Genomic DNA, 5013 nt, shown 5'->3' with positions numbered 1-5013 from the left:
CCATAATGACAATTGCTCCCACACAAGACTACCATTAGTGGGAATTTCTCAGCATATTTTGGACTGTTTAGTCTCCTTCCTGAGTTATTCTTTATCCCCAGGGAAGCAACATTTCTTTCTTTTGTTAGTATCTGAATCACATATTTTTATGGCCACTTTCCTTATTATGGAGTCATCAGCTGGGGTCTCTTTCTCTTCTTCTAGGCTCCCTGTTAGCACTTATTTTTCAGTCAGTCATGACAGACTACTCACCTTCAATAGATTTCTTGTAACCTATTTTTTCAGGAGTAGATTATCAAAGATACCTGAATTCTGTTCTGTCCATATAAACTATGTTTGCAATAACTAGCTCTGTAGACATTTCCCTTTTGCTCATCCTGTAACTTCCTTTCTTCACTGTTGCCTACCTTCCATTTTCATTTTCCACCACTGACTCTAATGTGGTTTCGCTATTGTATCTTGGTCAGAGGCATAATTGGGAATTATGGCAACTCAGGTGGGTGGGAGGGTGCTGAACATTTCCTACCATAGTGGCATGGGCTCACTGCAGGCTGCCATTCTGGTGCCCCTTTTAAATGACCAGGGCTGGTACTCAACTGATTAACCCCATGTAATGTTATTGATCTTGATTCCAGCTCTTTCCTACTTAGACCAATTTTTGTTTTTAACACCACCTCTGGTTACTGTTTAAGCCTTTTTGCTCCTGAATACAAGGTAGTCGAAACAGTAAATGCACTTATTTCCTCATGGGAAAGATGATAATTGTCAGAGCCTCTGGCCAGTTAGGCCTGACTGAACCAAGCTCTTGAGCTTCCATACCTGAACTTGGCCCCTGGCCAATGCAACTGTCTCAGTTCTCTGTGACTAGATTAGCTGCTGAGAGCACCACTTGGGCCTTGTAAGCCTCAGGCTGCAGGCATGCCTTCACAACAGGGGGGACCAAAACCTGATGGCATTCAATGCAGAGAAGTGCAGGGTACTCCACCTTAGGAAGAAAAACCAGCATCATACTTATAGGCTCGGCTGTGCTATGCTCGCTAGCACTACAACTGAAAGAGACTTGGGGGTCCTGATTGATCACAAGATGAATATGCACCTCAAATGCGATGCCATAGCGGGAAAAGCAAATCAAACCCTGGCATGCATCCACCGATGCATTTCAAGCAAAACCAGGGATGTCATCCTCTGGCTTTACTCAGCCTTAGTGAGGAGTACTTCAAGACAGACATAGATAAACTCAAGAGAGTCCAAAGGAGAGCCACCCGTATGATCAAAGGCCAAGAGGGCAAGCCTTACGAGGAGAGGCTGAGGGACATGGGACTCATAGTTGCATAGATTCATAGATGCTAGGGTTGGAAGGGACCTCAAAAGATCATTGAGTCTGAACCCCTATCAGATGCCTATCCAACTTTCTCTTAAAGAACCCCAAGGTAGGGGAGAGCACCACCTCCCTTGGAAGCCTATTTCAAATTTAGGCCACCCTTACCGAGAAGAAGTTTCTCCTGATATCTAACCTAAATCTGCTCTCTGTCAGTTTGTGACCATTGTTCCTTGTTACCCCAAGAGGCGTCCTGGTGAACAGAGCAATTCCGATCCCGTGCTGCGTCCCGCTAATGAATTTATAGGCGGCCACAAGATCACCTCAGCCTTCTCTTGCAGAGGCTGAAGAGGTCCAGGTCCTTCAGTTGCTCTTCATAGGGCTTGTCCTGTAAGCCCCTATCTCTCCTCTGGACCCTCCCGAGTCTATCAACATCCTTCTTGAAGTACGGCACCCAAAACTGGACACAGTACTCCAGCCTGGAGAAGATAAGGCTCAGGGGAGCCTTGATGGCAGCCTATAAGTATATAAGGGGGTGCACCAGGATCTGGGAGAACAGTTGTTCACCAGGGCTCCCCTAGGGATAATAAGCTCTAATGGCCACAAACTTCTGGAAGGATGATTTATAGACTTCATAGATTTCATAGACATTAGGGCTGGAAGGGATCTCAGGAGATCATCGAGTCCAGCCCCCGGCCCCAAGGGCAAGAAGTCAGCTAGGTTCAAAGGATCCCAGCAAGATAAGCATCCAAACTCTTCTTAAAGGGGTCCAGAGTAGGTGCTTGCACCACCACTGGAGGGAGCCTAGTTCAGGCCTTGGAGGCTTGGACAGTAAAGAAGTTTTTCCTTATGTCCAGCATAAAATGGTCTTGGAGGAGTTTGTGACCATTGGTCCTTGTCAACCCTTGGAGCGCTCTGGTGAACAGGCATTCCCCCGATCCTGATGCACACCTCTGATGTACTTATAGGTTGCCATCAGGTCACCCCTGAGCCTGCACTTTTCCAGGCTGAAGAGTCCCATGGCTCTCAGCCTCTCTTCATAAGGCCTATTCTCCTATCCTCTGATCATGCGTGTGGCTCTCCTCTGGACTCTCTCAAGCTTCTCCACATCCTTCTTGAATTGTGGAACCCAGAACTGGATGCAGTACTCCAGCTGTGGCCTCACCAAGGCTGAGTACAGTGGGAGGATGACATCCTGAGATTTACTTGAGAAGCATCTATGGATGCAAGCCAGAGTTTGGTCTGCTTTATCAGCTGCGACATCACATTGGTGGATCATGTTCATCTTGTGGTCAATCATGACCCCCAAGTCTCTTTTGGCCTTGGCACTAGCGAGCGTAGCACTGCCGAGCCTATAAGAGTGCTGTGGGTTTTTTCCCCAAAGGTGGAGTACCTTATATTTGTCAGTATTATATGTCATCAGGTTTGTATTTGCCCACTTTTTCAGCCTATTCCAGTCAGCCTGGATTACCAGCCTATTCTCGGATACTCTACCCCAAAGTTTGATGTCATCGGCAAACTTGGCTGGTCCACTTCTGACACCAGTATCCACATAGTTGACAAAGACGTTAAAGAGAACAGGTCCAAGGAAGGAGCCTTGGGGGACAACACTGGTCATGGAGCGCCATGATGGTTCACTTCTGTTGACCACCACTCTCTGAGTCTGGCCTTTAGATTGGACATAAAGAAAAACTTCTTTACAGTCAGAGTGTCCAGGGTCTGGAATAGACTCCCCTTGGAGGTCATGCAATTATACCATAGACAGGGCTCAGATGGAAGACGTTGTAGATATTTGTAGACTGTGCCTTATAATTTATGTGAATAAGTTGAAGTACTAGTTTGTATATTAATAGAGTTATAAGGTTGCCTGATCAATATCCTTTGTTCTGGATTGTTCTATTGTTCATTTGTATTTTTGAATAATTGGGGAGGGGGGATTGCCAACTTGGAACCAGAAAAAAACAACTCATACACTAAAAGTCAAACACCTACTATAACATATTTTATTACAAAAAATATTTTTGTCATGATTTGCGTTTGCCTAGTGTATATAGAAGTGATTGCATAATAAGTCAAAACTAAATTCTTAGTTCTGGATATTGTGGGGGGAGGGTGTGTGTGGGGTATGTGGTATGTGTGATATGTGTGGGGGGGTATGGGTGTGTGTGATGTGTGTGGTTTGGGGTGTGGTATGTGAAACAGTGCTTAATGTTTTAATTTATTTGAAATATGTGCAATTGTGCATACATATAACATGCTTCCTGTTTGAACATCTAAACTGAGACAGGTTTACTAGGCAACAATTCATCTTGAAGAATGTTATGTGGCAGTTTGCACTGGTTTATCAGCTCAATGCACTTGACATTTTATATCATGGCTTAAAATGTACATTTTTGCTGTAGATTAGAATTATCTTAGTGCAGCAAAAGGGTATTTGCCAAAGAATGCAGGGACTTGGCAATGATTAACTTAATTAACTTGCATCAAAATGATAAGAGACTACACTTTGAAGGAGGCAAGGGAGAAATGTAAAAGCCGTTTAGGCTCAGGTCTCTTTGTTCCCATTCACCACATCCTGTGCAAGGTAGACAAACCAGTGTGTCCTCCTTACTCTCCTCCTCCTATGCTATCTCCTGTACCTAGAATTTCCTTTCTAATTGGGTCTGTCATACTGATCTTTTCAGAAGGCCTTTGAAGTACAGAAGTTGTAGTCACTTTGTCCTGCCACTGCTGACAGAGATGCTACTTTTCCAGGGTGTGTTTTTTTTAAAAGATCACCAGGTTTAGAATTTCTTGAAAACGGGGTGTTTTTATGACCATGATATATGCTGCTCCCCTCTCTTCTTCCCTCCTGTTTCCAGGTATTGATTTCAGCATTGGAGGTTGCAGTTCTTCAAAGACGCCCCTTACACCAGGGGAGGGCAATTATTTTGAGCAGAGGGCTGCTTACTGAGTTTTGGCAAGCCATCAAGGGCTGCATGACAGGTAGCCAGGAGCAGATAAATATTAATTTTCTAAATTTTTTAGGGGCCCTGAGGGTTGGATAGAATGGCTTGGCGGGCCACACGTGGCCTGCAGGCTGCATTTTCCCCACCTCTGCTTTACACTGTCTTTCTCTAAAGTCCCCGACAGATGTTCAGTTAAGGGTACAATGGGATCTGATCTGTGATTCCTAAGTCACACCTCCTGCCATACCATCGTACCTTGTTGCTAGTTCAGGGAGGGCCTGGGATCACAATCTGTGTGGTGTGTGTGTGTGTGTGTATGGTAGGGTGTGGGTGTGTGGTAGGATGTGGGAGGGTTGTAAGGGAGTGTGGGGGGGCATAGGCTATGTTGGGGGGGTTGTGTATATGTGGGGGGATGTGGGGGCAGAGTGTGGATGTGTGGGAGGTTAGGGGTGTGTTGGGACTATGTGGCAGGGCACTGGTTGTGCTGCCACTTTAAGGGCCTGGAGCTGGCAGTAGCCAGCAGGTGCCTGATGAGGGCAGCCATTTTGAATCTAGGGCTGCCCGTATAAACAGGGCAGTTCTGGTGCCTGGGGGCCAGGCAACAACACTGCCTGGCTGGAAGGCTGCTGGTATCATCTGGAGGTAAGGGGGGAGCTGTAGGGGATGGTCAGGAGGTTCCTGGTCCTGGGCATGACCTAAAACTGCACCCTGCTGGGAGTGGGTGGCCTGGTGGGGGTCCCAGTGGCA

Source organism: Alligator sinensis, unplaced genomic scaffold, assembly GCF_000455745.1.
Source record: "Alligator sinensis unplaced genomic scaffold, ASM45574v1 scaffold623_1, whole genome shotgun sequence".
NCBI classification, from domain to species: Eukaryota; Metazoa; Chordata; order Crocodylia; family Alligatoridae; genus Alligator; species Alligator sinensis.
This window is presented reverse-complemented; position numbering follows the sequence as displayed.